Below are 14,452 nucleotides of genomic sequence, written 5' to 3' on the forward strand. Positions count from 1 at the left end.
AGGATGGAAGAAGTCCCTTCTTCCCGAGAGCCAGAGGCTTGTGGCAGGGCTGGCTGTTGTTGTTGCAGGCGTCGTGGAGGGCAGGAGTCCAGGTCTGGATCCGGCACAGCGAGAGCGCTCAGGGTGGGGTAAAGAGGTGCAGAAGGAGAAAAAGTGTTATCAGTGGAATATGGTGGTGGTTTAAAAGAAGATTCAGTCTTAATCAGAGCTGAATTATGTTTTCGTCCACATACTAAATTATTATCATCATTCCGTCATGACATTTGTTTAACATTTTCCTTTCTTTCTCTTAATACACTTTATTTTTTCCAACATTCTATACCTTTCTTACTTCTTATTTAAACTTAATTTTCTTTTTTTTGCTTCATCTCTTTCTCATATTTGCAAAACTTTTCTTCTAATTTTCTTATTTCTAACATACTAAAAGAACCTTCAGGTGGAAAACCTCTGGACCATATTTCTTTTTCATTTCAACATGCTTAGGTCCCCCGGTAGGGTCAAAAGTCTGAGACCTACTGTTTCCCATTCTCAGACTTGGAATGGGGAAATATATTCCTTCACTCAAAGGACGTCTCCAATGAGGACCTTTAATCTGTACTCACACTTCTTCGGAGTACTTCACACTTCTTCGGACTGCTTCAAAAGTTTCACTTACCCATGAAATCTCTGTCTCACTAATGACACAACCGGGAAACCCTCTTTTATTCAAATAAAAACTAAAAAGCAGTCCTATCGTCTCAGACTATCATATTTAAAAAATGATCCCAGCGCTGGTATTCAGGAAAAGGACCTGCCAGTCCTCTCTCTCAGAAAAGGCCTTGGAGGTATGAGGCTGGAACAGCTACTTCAGTCCAGGCTGGCCATGCACTGCGGTCCGGTCCAGAGACACCAGTCGAGGGATCCTGTTCGTGACGCCAAAATTGTGGACATTGAAGGGCATGTTGAAGGTGTGAATGTCCGACCATAGTTGGTAAAAAGCGGGTAAGAAAAGGTTAAAATACCCGACTCTACACAATCAATAGCGGGAGCGGAGTTGTTCGGCTAAAAGAAGGTGTGAAAGTCCGACCATGGTTTGTAAAAAGCGGGTAAGAAAAGGTTCGAATGCCAAAATATACACCATCAAAAGCGGAAGCCGAGGTGTTCGGCTGAAAGTAGGTGTGAATGTCAGATCATAATATGCAAAAAGCTGATGAGAAAGGTGTGAATGACCAACAAAAGTTGCTGAAAAATGTGATTCTGTGGTAGGAATTAATTCCACAGTTCTTTGACAATGCATTGTACTCAAAAATGTTTTTTTGTATGCTGACAATCGTTCAGAAAACATCAAATTTGGATCAGCAGGTGAAACGGTCCAATCCGTTTCTTTCTGACATGTAGCAACAAACTCTCCCACACCTTGTCAATGCCAGTGTGTAGGTTTGGCCAAGGAAATGTGAGGGCGAGTACCACAAACATTAAAAAAATCGAATTGCTCTGGAGTGAGCGACACAGCCAATAAAGTAGGCGCACATATTTTTTCACTTCTTCTCATAGTCATTGTCAGGCCCCAAAGAAATGTGTGATGTTCAGTGCAAATCAGCAGGTTGCATGAAATCAGAAAGGGGTGAAACTAACGCTTTTGCTTCTTCCACTAGTTGTTGTGAAAAAGGAGAGCTGGGAAGTTTCCACTCATAAGCATATGTAAGTGCAGATGAATCAAACTGCACTGCTGTAAAAACTTTGTCAGGCTGTAACATAACGTTAACACCCTCTGGTGTAGAAGTTAAAATAATGCCTAATTTACACATGAGATCACAGCCCATCAGGTTAATGGGACACAACTCTGATAACAAAAATGAGTGTTTGAAGGAGAGCCCATCGGGAGTGACACACGCAATGGGCGATGTCATTTTCTCCTTCACAACCTGGCCTGATGCAGACATAGAGTAAACGTGGTTTCCACTTAACTTTGGAGGACAATCAACCTCCCCTGACGTCACTACTGATGAACATAAGTTCCTATATTCTGAGAGAAATATCTTTGCTCTAGGACGGAACTAGCATGCAAAACTTTACTACGTGAATCACAGTCGGCAAGCGTTTCTTCACTACACAGAGCAGGAAAAATGTGTGAGTGTGTTTGTGCTATCACCCATTAGTGGAGGCTCCGCTGCCGCGTGACGTCCAGAACCTGCCTCCCACCCTCAGTCAGCCTTTTGCCCAATTTCATCACTTTTCAGCTGTGGACACAGCCACAGTAAAAACAAATATTCGGATCATAGCTCTGGCGTGGCCCATTTCGACCTCCTCTCCCACACGTTTCACGTCTTCAACTTCGGCCTCGTCCTCTGTTTACACCAACTGGCTGCCAAATGCAGCTCCTTTTCACACTTGTCCCTTTTGGTTGTCTTACGCGTCTCAACTTGGTTATGAGCATGGCGAGCATATCGGCGAACGTCAGCCAAAAGAGGACCCTCATACCATCCCACGTAAATGTTCTTTACTTCAGTGGCGACATCTGGCATGAGGCCTTTAATTATTGCATTGCATGCAATACTCTCCCATGGTCCTGATTCATTACCCAAATCCCTTGGTCTCTGATGACCGCTGTGCTTGCTGACTTCCTCAAGGATGCGGTGTACAAAATCATCAGTCCCTTCACCGGGTTTCTGTTTGCAGGTGTAATTGTGGGACATATTGATTTTGTTTGGAAATTGAGTGGTGATGGCTTGACACAGTCTTTGGATGGCTGCTTCATATTGAGCGTTATCATTATGTCCTCGTTCACTGTTGGTAGGTCGCAAATCCAGTTGTAGCATACTGGCCTCTATTTTGCAGAGGTCGGTCAGTTTGAACTTTTTTGCCAATATGCGACGCAATTCAACCCCGGTCGGGCAGAATTGTGCGCAGAAATCTCGCAACTCGTCAGCAAAATGGGGTCCAGAAATCTCTGGATCTGGTAAGCATTGTTATGCTTCCATGATGTCAGTCTCAGTCCAGGGTCGATAAACCAGTAATGGTCCAGTGGGAACTGCAACTTTAACCATAGGCATGGTTTGAATCTGGTTTTGTTTTTTCTCACGTTTAGATCTCTGAAGTCCAGATTGTGGGTAAAGGATTTTTGTCACTTGCGTTAAAAGTTCTTGGGCAGGTACGCTGGAGAACCAAACGTCTTCCTTTTCCTCATCATCAGACCTATGTAACTGATGTTGTGAGAATGATGGAATTTCTTCCCGAGGGAGGATGGAAGAAGTCCCTTCTTCCCGAGAGCCAGAGGCTTGTGGCAGGGCTGGCTGTTGTTGTTGCAGGCGTCGTGGAGGGCAGGAGTCCAGGTCTGGATCCGGCACAGCGAGAGCGCTCAGGGTGGGGTAAAGAGGTGCAGAAGGAGAAAAAGTGTTATCAGTGGAATATGGTGGTGGTTTAAAAGAAGATTCAGTCTTAATCAGAGCTGAATTATGTTTTCGTCCACATACTAAATTATTATCATCATTCCGTCATGACATTTGTTTAACATTTTCCTTTCTTTCTCTTAATACACTTTATTTTTTCCAACATTCTATACCTTTCTTACTTCTTATTTAAACTTAATTTTCTTTTTTTTGCTTCATCTCTTTCTCATATTTGCAAAACTTTTCTTCTAATTTTCTTATTTCTAACATACTAAAAGAACCTTCAGGTGGAAAACCTCTGGACCATATTTCTTTTTCATTTCAACATGCTTAGGTCCCCCGGTAGGGTCAAAAGTCTGAGACCTACTGTTTCCCATTCTCAGACTTGGAATGGGGAAATATATTCCTTCACTCAAAGGACGTCTCCAATGAGGACCTTAATCTGTACTCACACTTCTTCGGAGTACTTCACACTTCTTCGGACTGCTTCAAAAGTTTCACTTACCCATGAAATCTCTGTCTCACTAATGACACAACCGGGAAACCCTCTTTTATTCAAATAAAAACTAAAAAGCAGTCCTATCGTCTCAGACTATCATATTTAAAAAATGATCCCAGCGCTGGTATTCAGGAAAAGGACCTGCCAGTCCTCTCTCTCAGAAAAGGCCTTGGAGGTATGAGGCTGGAACAGCTACTTCAGTCCAGGCTGGCCATGCACTGCGGTCCGGTCCAGAGACACCAGTCGAGGGATCCTGTTCGTGACGCAAAAATTGTGGACATTGAAGGGCATGTTGAAGGTGTGAATGTCCGACCATAGTTGGTAAAAAGCGGGTAAGAAAAGGTTAAAATACCCGACTCTACACAATCAATAGCGGGAGCGGAGTTGTTCGGCTAAAAGAAGGTGTGAAAGTCCGACCATGGTTTGTAAAAAGCGGGTAAGAAAAGGTTCGAATGCCAAAATATACACCATCAAAAGCGGAAGCCGAGGTGTTCGGCTGAAAGTAGGTGTGAATGTCAGATCATAATATGCAAAAAGCTGATGAGAAAGGTGTGAATGACCAACAAAAGTTGCTGAAAAATGTGATTCTGTGGTAGGAATTAATTCCACAGTTCTTTGACAATGCATTGTACTCAAAAAAGTTTTTTTGTATGCTGACAAACGTTCAGAAAACATCAAATTTGGATCAGCAGGTGAAACGGTCCAATCTGTTTCTTTCTGACATGTAGCAACAAACTCTCCCACACCTTGTCAATGCCAGTGTGTAGGTTTGGCCAAGGAAATGTGAGGGCGAGCACCACAAACATTAAAAAAATCGAATTACTCTGGAGTGAGCGACACAGCCAATAAAGTAGGCGCACATATTTTTTCACTACTGTTTCCCATTCTCAGACTTGGAATGGGGAAATATATTCCTTCACTCAAAGGACGTCTCCAATGACGGTGTGAATGACCGACAATAATTGCTGAAAAATGTGTTAGAAAAGGTAAGAATGCCAGACCATTCATCATCAAAAGCGGGAGTAGAGGTGTTCCGCTGTAAGATGGTGCGAATGTCGGACCATAGTTGGTAAAAAGCGGGTAAAAAAAGGTTCGAATGCCCGAATATATACCATCAAAAGCGGAAGCGGAGGTGTTCGGCTGCAAGAAGGTGTGAACGTCCGACCAAAGTTTGTAAAAAGCAGGTAAGAAAAGGTGCGAATGCCCGAACATACACCATCAAAAGAGGGAGCGGAGGTGTTCCGCTGTAAGATGGTGCGAATGTCCGACCATAGTTGGTAAAAAGCGGGTAAGAAAAGGTTCGAATGCCCGAATATATACCATCAAAAGCGGAAGCGGAGGTGTTCGGCTGCAAGAAGGTGTGAATGTCCGACCAAAGTTTGTAAAAAGCAGTTAAGAAAAGGTTCGAATATCCAACCAAACAATCAAAAGTGGGAGCAGAGCTGTTCGACTGCAAGTAGGTGTGAATGTCCACCCATAATTCCTGAAAAATGGGTAAGAAAAGGTGCGAATGCCCAACCATACATCATCAAAAGAAGAAGTGGATGTGTTCTGCTACAAGAAGGTTTGAATGTCCGACCATAGTTTGTAAAAAGTGGGTAAGAAAAAGTTCGAATGCCCGAACATACACCATCAAAAGAGGGAGCGGAGGTGTTCCGCTGTAAGACGGTGTGAATGTCCGACCATAATTGGTAAAAAGCGGGTAAGAAAAGGTTAAAATACCCGACTGTACACAATCAATAGCGGGAGCGGAGTTGTTCGGCTACAAGAAGGTGTGAAAGTCCGACCATGGTTTGTAAAACGCGGGTAAGACAAGGTGCGAATGCCCGACAATGTATGATCAAAAGAGGGAGCGGAGGTGTTCGGCTGCAAGGTCTGAATTTCCAACAATAATTTGTAAACACCGTTGAAGAAAAGCCTCGAAAGCCCGACTATACACCATCAAAAGCGGGAGCAGAGGTGTTCAGCTGCAAGAAGGTCTGACTGTCCACCAATAATTACTGAAAAATGGGTAAGAAAAGGTGTGAATGCCCAACTATACATCATAAAAAGCAGAAGTGGATGTGTCGGCCACAAGAAGGTTTGAATGTCCGACCATAGTTTGTAAAAGGCGGGTAAGAAAAGGTTTGAATGCCCGAACATACACAATCAAAAGAGGGAGCGGAGGTGTTTCGCTGCAAGAAGGTGTGAATGTCCGAGCATAGTTTGTAAAAAGTCGGTAAGAAAAGGTTCGAATGCCAGAACATACACCATTAAAAGAGGGAGCGGAGGTGTTCCGCTGTAAGAAGGTGTGAATGTCCGACCATAGTTGGTAAAAAGCGGGTAAGAAAAGGTTAAAATACCCGACTCTACACAATCAATAGCGGGAGCGGAGTTATTCGGCTAAAAGAAGGTGTGAAAGTCCGACCATGGTTTGTAAAAAGCGGGTAAAAAAAGGTTCGATTGCCAAAATATACACCATCAAAAGCGGAAGCCGAGGTGTTCGGCTGCAAGTAGGTGTGAATGTCAGATCATAATTTGCAAAAAGCTGATGAGAAAGGTGTGAATGACCGACAATAATTGCTGAAAAATGTGTTAGAAAAGGTAAGAATGCCGGACCATTCATCATCAAAAGCGGGAGAAGAGGTGTTCGGCTGCAAGAAGCTGTGAATGTCCAGCCATAATTACCTAAAAACGGGTAAGAAAAGGTAGTATTGCCAGACCATAAATGATCAAAACAGGGAGCGGAGGTGTTCCGCTGAAAGAAGGTGTGAATGTCCGACCATAATTGGTAAAAAGCGGGTAAGAAAAGGTTAAAATACCCGACTGTACACAATCAATAGCGGGAGCGGAGTTGTTTGGCTACTAAAAGGTGTGAAAGTCCGACCATGGTTTGTAAAAAGCGGGTAAGAAAAGGTTCGAATGCCAAAATATACACCATCAAAATAGGGAGCGGAGGTGTTCAGCTGCAAGAAGGTCTGAATGTCCATCAATAATTGCGAGAAAACATGAAAAAAAAATTTCGAATATCCAACCGCACATGATCATAAGTGGGAGAGGAGGTGTTCAGCTGCAAGAAGGTTTGAATGTCCGACCATAGTTTGTAAAAAGCGGGTAAGAAAAGGTTGAAATGCCCGAACATACACCATCAAAAGAGGCAGCGGAGGTGTTCCGCCATAAGAAGGTGTGAATGTCCGACCGTAGTTGGTAAAAAGTGGGTAAGAAAAGGTTAAAAAACCCGACTGTACACAATCAATAGCGGGAGCGGAGTTGTTCGGCTACAAGAAGGTGTGAAAGTCCGACCATGGTTTGTAAAACGCGGGTAAGACAAGGTGCGAATGCCCCACAATGTATGATCAAAAGAGGGAGCGGAGATTTTAGGCTGCAAGGTCTGAATTTCCAACCATAATTTGTAAACACCGTTGAAGAAAAGCCTCCAAAGCCCGACTATACACCATCAAAAGCGGGAGCGGAGGTATTCAGCTGCAAGAAGGTCTGAATGTCCACCAATAATTACTGAAAAATGGGTAAGAAAAGGTATGAATGCCCAACTATACATCATCAAAAGCAGAAGTGGATGTGTTCGGCCAAGCAAAGCTCACCATGGGGAAGGTGGCTAAACCAACTAGCCTGATGCCCTGCTCCCGCAGTGACGGATAATCGTACTCTGGTTTCTCTTCATAACATACAAGTCTTTCGCCTTTTACTAAAGACTTCCGTGGAGAGCAGCACTAATGAGTTGTTTCTATTATTGGCAGGCTTTACCTTTGCGGGTGAAGCCCTTTCTGTCTGTGCAAAAGAAATCTTGCTACTTTGCAGAGTGACTTCTCTGAGTAGAGTCGCCTTACTTGTTGCGACTGTGCCGATGTTCGAAGCTGGAGTGCAAAGTTGTTGCTTGAATGGTGCTTGCTGGAGCATGCGGGAGTGCAAAGTTATACCATTTAAAAGGGCTGAAGAGTGCTCAGTGCAGCGGGTGGGCGGAGGTGCAACGTGACACTCTGGCCACCTATGGCCATAAAAAGAACACTGCTACAAGTGCGCATTGTGCCAGCAAGGGCCCTCGGACCTGAAACAGTGGACAGTTATCGCTTCTCGGCCTTTTGGCTAAGATCAAGTGTAGTATCTGTTCTTATCAGTTTAATATGTCCTCTATACGAGGACAACATATTAAATGGATTTTTAAGAATAGGAGTTGAAAAAGAAGCTTGCTCCGTTAACTCCAAGCCTCGACCCGGTACTGCAGTGCCGCTGGGAACGGTGCGCTCTCCTCTGCTCTTGTGAAAAAGCAAACAGCGGTGCAGGATGGAAGTTTCAGGGAGCCCAAGATGAAACTTTCTTTTAATCTGCTGAGAAAAGAGAGTGAATGCGAAGTGGACTTTAACACGGCTCTGGGAGCGAGCCGAGTGCGGGCTAACCGGGAGAATTGCTTGAAAGAAACGCGACACCGAATGAGTGGTCAGAACAAAGCCTCAATACGGTGTTCCCGTGGTGTTTGTGGCTGCCTTGTCTTTTGCACAGAGTAAAAGACAAGGCAGCCATCGAATAGATTGTTTCTACTTGGTCAGCCGAGGAGCAGGGGGGGGGGGGGGCAAGCGTCTCAACCAAGCAAAGCTCACCAAGTAGGAACAATCGGGCCCTTTTCGATGGCTGCAACACCTGAAAGAGATATTGATGCGAGACCCGATCAAATGCTTTTTCAAAGTCTAAATTTAAGATGACAAGCCGGGTGTTTCTGTCTCTAGCGTAATCAATGATGTCTCGAATCAGTACGAGGCTGTCGGTGAGTTGTCTCCCTGAGATGGCACAAGCTTGGTCTGGGTGAATTACCTGTAAAAAAGTTTACAGTCAAAGTTTAAAAGTGTGATGGGCCTCCAATTCTTTAGGTCAGTCTTATCATTTTTTTTATAAAGTAGAGTCACTATTCCCACTCTAAAACTGTCAGGCAGTCGGTCGAGTTTTTCAAAATCTTTAAAAACATCTAAAATGTCTGATGATAAAAGGTCCCAATAGGTCAGATAGAATTCTGCAGGAAGCCCGTCTAAACCCGGAGCTCGACTTCTCTTAAAACCTGTTAGGCATTTTTTTAACTCTAAAGCAGTAAAATTCTGTGTCAAGTGTGCATTCTCTTTTACGGTTTTGTCAACGAATTTTAAGATTTCTGCCGAGTTTTCCAAGTGCACTGGTTTCTCTTTGTACATGTTACTATAAAAGGTATGTACAGTTTCAATCATCTCTTGTGTGGATTTTGTTAAAAACCCATCTTCTCTTTTTAGATTTTGATTACACTCCTTTTTATTTATAACTTTCTTTCTTTTTCACCTTCCTCAATTTCCTGCTCCCTGCTTCTTACAAAAATTCCTTTACTCTTTATTTCTGCTAAAACTGACATTTCCTTTTTGACATCTTTGATTTCTTCTTTAAAGTCTATGCCACACTGATTTAGTTTAAAGTAGCGCTGTAAGCGTTTATGTAGTCCCATCATACATCTATTCTCTTTCCTTTTTTTACGTTTACCTTGCTGTTTAAAAAAAGTCTGGGTCGTTTCCTTCACCATTTCCCACCATTGTGCATGTGTTTCGTAGAGGTCTTGAAGGGTCTGCCACTCTTTATAACATTCCCTGTACTGACTGACTATGATTTCATCCTCCAACAGGGAACAGTTGAGTTTCCACAGACCACTTCCTACCGTCACACCAGAAGGGGGTGAAAGGGTGCAGGAGAGCATAAGGTGGTCTGAAAAGAAAACAGGGGTTAATCTAACATCAGTGGGTGGGCAATCTCTAGTAAAGAAATAATCAACGCGAGAGGCTCTGGTGCCATCATGACTAAACCAGGTGAAGCCCTCCTCTCTGGGATGCATGGTTTTAAAACAGTCAGTAAGCTTAAAATCCCTGCATATGCCCTGAAGTAAAATCGAAGTCTTATCCACTTTAAAATCTACCCCTGCTCTTTTTCTATCTTTCCTGCTCAAGATACAGTTAAAATCCCCTCCTACAACTAAAGGTACTTGCCCTAGCATGTAAAGCTGTATATCTTCTAAAAGGTCATACCTTTCATTTTTTCCATTGAAACCATAAATATTTAAGAGGTTAAAGTCTTGCCCCATAAAATTCAAGTGTGCTAAAAGTGCCCGTCCGTCTCTCACCACTGTGCTACCTTTCACCAGAACATGCGGATTTTTAATTAGAATGGCCACACCATCATTTTTATTTTGATTTGAGCCACTCCATATCGATAAATGGGGCCACATTTCCTCCCATTGTCTATGGTTTTTTAAAAAAGGTAGTCCACATTCTTGTATTAAAAACACATCTGATTTTATGGAGTCTAAGAAGGATAAAATACTCTGGGCTCTTGTCTTTGATTTCACACTTCTCACATTTAGTGTTGAGAAGGTGAGAACCATTAACCATTTCTTTAGGTGAAAAGTGAGTAGGGTGATCTATATTTCCTTTTCGGACTCTCGATGTTGGCCTCTGACGCAATGTTGCATTTAACTTTGAGTCCCTGGGGGTCGATTGCAGAGCTGAAGTTAAAAAGGAGACCTCATTTGGTGAGTCGGAGGGGAAGACTCTAGGTTCTTCCACTGAAGAACTGTCTGAAAGGGACCTAACCCTTCCCCTCTTCTCTGATACCACTGGGGAATCAGAGGCTCAGATGCCGTCCTCTTCGGCTGTTGACCTTCGGGGAGGTGAGTATCTTCACTAGACTCACCTGTCTGCTCTTCCTCCTCATTTAGCGTAGCTCCACCCTCTGCCTGTGAATTCTCACAGACTTCAACACTGAGTGGTGAGGCCTCTACAGGCCCCTCCCCTTTTTGCTCCTCACTTCCAATCCAAGCTTTTGGCGGGAAGTTTGAATTTATTGGGTCAACCTCTTCACTTTGTTCACCAACTGCCACCTTTGGTCCTTCTCTTTGTTGGCTTGACTGTGGCTTTACCGTCTTTAATTTGTTGGCAAAAGATTTAGGGCAATCTCTGAAGAGGTGATTTAATTCTCCACAGAGATTACATTTCCTGCCATTTGGACACTCTCCAAAAGTTTGCCCAATTTCTCTGCTCTTCCCACATAACACCTTGGTACAAGCCTCAACCAGGTGCCCATGCTCACCACACTTGCGGCAGAACTTGGGCTGCCCCTGGTAGTGGATGTAACCTCGGTTTTCAAGGTGGCCAGAGTGTCGCCCACCCGCTGCACTGAGCACTCTTCAGCCCTTTTAAATGGTATAACTTTGCACTCCCGCACGCTCCAGCAAGCACCATTCAAGCAACAACTTTGCACTCCAGCTTCGAACATCGGCACAGTCGCAACAAGTAAGGCGACTCTACTCAGAGAAGTCACTCTGCACAGTAAGAAGATTTCTTTTGCACAGACAGAAAGGGCTTCACCCGCAAAGGTAAAGCCTGCCAAAAATAGAAACAACTCATTAGTGCTGCTCTCCACAGAAATCTTTAGTAAAAGGCGAAAGACTTGTACGTTATGAAGAGAAACCAGAGTACGATTATCCGTCACTGCGGGAGCAGGGCATCAGGCTAGTTGGCATAGCCACCTTCCCCATGGTGAGCTTTGCTTGGTTGAGACGCTTGCTCCCCCCCCCCTTGCTCCTCGGCTGACCAAGTAGGATTAATCGGGCCCTATTCGATGGCTGCCTTGTCTTTTACTCTGTGCAAAAGACAAGGCAGCAACAAAAATACCACGAGAATCCCGTATTGAGGCTTTGTTCTGATCGCTCATTCGGTGTCGCGTTTCTTTCAAGCAATTCTCCCGGTTAGCCCACACTCGGCTCGCTCCCATAGCCGTGTTAAAGTCTACTTCGCATTCACTCTCTTTTCTCAGCAGACTCTTGGGATTTTATCTATAAAATGAATTCCTTCACTCAAACTATGTGAAAACTGCTTTGTCCTTAATATTTACCATGTCTAGAAAGATTTAAACAAAAAAAACAACGTTGTACTTTGCAGTAAAAGAAAGAGCAAATCTAAAGTTTCAGGAATCCGAGAATAAGCTTACTTTCATGAGTTCTTCACGATTTCGGATTTTGCTATAAAATGAATTCCTTCACTCAAACTAAATTAAAACTGCTAAACCGCTAATCTGTTACATGCAAGGCAGATGTCAAATTCACCGAAATAGGATCTAAGGGTATTTGGCCAATCGAGCTGTAGCAGCTTCGGTAAAAGAGTATAAGTTGAAGAGTTTGTGAATAAAGGTGTGCGCACACATAGTGAGTTGTAGGAAAATAGGCAGGGAGCAATGCCGGCTGGGGTATAGGTTCTTGTATGTTGTCTGACTGTTTGATTTGAATGTGTTGTGTAAGTGTCCTGTTGAATGTTACATGTTTGGGCTTTGACACGCTTCACTGTGGTTGTTAACTGTGTGGTGTGTCCTGAAATGTTATATGTTTGGGCTGTGTGACATGCTTAATGCTTGTCAGTAGCTGCCCACTTATTCATATATAGCAACTGACAACATAAGAAGTCCGGACATACTTTGATAGTAGTTGTAGAAGTATCCTTATTGATAATAGATCACTAATTCATAGTGATAGAACAGTAGATGAACAGGTGCTTGCACATGTCTCACGAAAATAAAATGGGTGTATGATTGCTGACGGCAGAGCAATACTGCCAAACTTATGAGTTCTTGTGGCAAACTTGATTCAGTGTCTTGACGTGTATACGCTGTTTCGCTGACTTGATTGTCACAAGAAACAAAGTGTGTTTGATAAGATCCGACCATTTTATTACGGGAGGATCAGTATGTATGGATTCTGATGTGACTGATAAACCCATTCGTTTCTTAAGCATAATCTAATACGTGAGACAACGCCCTGGCACACGATTAAAAAAAAAAAAGAGAGAGAGCGGTTTTGTGTCCCCACAGTCCATAATGTAGAAAAGAGAGAAAAAAGCCTTTCTGATTTGGTGTGTGTGCTCATAGTGCAGAGTGTAGAGAAAAGAAAGCCGTTTTGGTGTCACGGGTGTTGTGACTTACACACACACATTTCTAAATTGAGAAAGGAAATTATTTTAGAGGAAGCACTAGAGTTTAGATCCCACATTTGTTGATAGGCATTCATTTATTTCTTCACTTCTGATGAAGTTTCAACAATAAACAACAAACTTTGTATTATGAGATAGAACCAGACTCATTCTTCAGGAATCCGAAAATAAGCTCTATTTTATGAGTTATGCACGAATTCGGATTCTCCTATAAAACGAATTCATTAACTCAAACCAAGTTAAGACTGCTTTGTCCTTCATATTTATTCATGTCTAATCAAGTTTCAACGATAAACAATGTTGTACTTTGTAGAATGAGAAAGAACTTCTTCAGCAATAAGCATCTCTCGACATATGACGAAATACAGATTTTGCTATAAAATTAATTCCTTCTATCAGCCTGACTTAAAACTGTTTTTCCTCCTTATTTATCCACTTCAAATCAAGTTTCAACAATTAAAAAAAATTTGTAGTTTGAGAAAGAACAACTTAATCTTCAGCAATCAGTATAAAAAGAGGTGCAAATGCCAACCATACATACCTAAAAGGTGGAGCGGAAGTATTCAGCTGCAAGTAGGTGTGAATGTTCGACCATAATTTGTAAAAAGCGGGTAAGAAAAGGTTCGAATGCCCGACTATATATTAACAAAAGCGGGAGGAGAGGTCTTCGGATGAGAGTGGGTGAGAATTTCCAACCATAATCTATAAAATACGGTGAAAAAAAATATGTGAATGCCTCATAGAACACTAAAAGCGGAAGTGTTCGGCTGCAAGAAGGTGTGAATGTCCGACTATATTTGGTGAAAAGCAGGTGAAGCAAGGTCTGAATGCCCAACCTTACATCATCAAAAGCGAGATCAGAGGTGTTTGGCTGCAAGAAGGCTATAGTTTGCCAAAAGCGGGTAAGGTGCGAATGACCGACTAAATATCAACAAAAGTGGGGGCGGAGGTCTTCGGATGCAAGTGGGTGTGAATATCCCACCATACAAGTATGGTGGAGAGGAAGCTGTGAATGGCCGACCATAGTAAAAGGCGGGTGAGAGAAGGTGTGAATGTCCAACCATAGTTGGTAAAAAGCGGGTAAGAAAAGGTTAAAATACCCGACTGTACACAATCAATAGCGGGAGCGGAGTTGTTCGGCTACTAAAAGGTGTGAAAGTCCGACCATGGTTTGTAAAAAGCGGGTAAGAAAAGGTGCGAATGCCCGACAATGTATGATCAAAAGAGGGAGTGGAGGTTTTCGGCTGCAAGAAGGTCTGAATGTCCAACCATAATTTGTAAAAACCGGGGAAGAAAAGGCTCGAAAGCCCGACTATACACCATCAAAAGTGGGAGCGGAGGTGTTCAGCTGCAAGACGGTCTGAATGTCCATCAATAATTGCTAGAAAACATGAAAGAAAATTTTCGAATATCAAACTGCACATGATCATAAGCGGGAGAGGAGGTGTTCAGCTGCAAGAAGGTGTGAATGTCTACCCATAATTACTGAAAAATGGGTAAGAAAAGGTGCGAATGCCTAACCATACATCATCAAAAGAGGGAGCGGAGGTGTTCCGCTGTAAGACGGTGTGAATGTCCGACCATAGATGGTAAAAAGCGGGTAA

The 14,452-nt window shown here is 43.1% G+C and overlaps 3 non-coding genes across 3 annotated transcripts; 2 read left to right on the top strand and 1 right to left on the bottom strand.

The window, feature by feature from the left end:
- Positions 1-7,508: 7,508 nt before the first annotated feature.
- On the top strand, positions 7,509-7,622 carry LOC140286151 (U5 spliceosomal RNA). Its single transcript, XR_011911033.1, has one exon. It is a non-coding gene; the product is annotated as a U5 spliceosomal RNA (small nuclear RNA).
- A 308-nt stretch (positions 7,623-7,930) lies between these two features.
- LOC140286140 (U2 spliceosomal RNA) lies at positions 7,931-8,114 on the top strand. The gene has a single exon (XR_011911028.1). It is a non-coding gene; the product is annotated as a U2 spliceosomal RNA (small nuclear RNA).
- A 3,117-nt stretch (positions 8,115-11,231) lies between these two features.
- LOC140286152 (U5 spliceosomal RNA) lies at positions 11,232-11,345 on the bottom strand. Its single transcript, XR_011911034.1, has one exon. It is a non-coding gene; the product is annotated as a U5 spliceosomal RNA (small nuclear RNA).
- Between the last annotated feature and the right edge of the window lie 3,107 nt (positions 11,346-14,452).

This window comes from Leuresthes tenuis, unplaced genomic scaffold (genome assembly GCF_036924035.1).
Source record: "Leuresthes tenuis unplaced genomic scaffold, fLeuTen1.0.hap1 SCAF_74, whole genome shotgun sequence".
Lineage (NCBI taxonomy): Eukaryota > Metazoa > Chordata > Actinopteri > Atheriniformes > Atherinopsidae > Leuresthes > Leuresthes tenuis.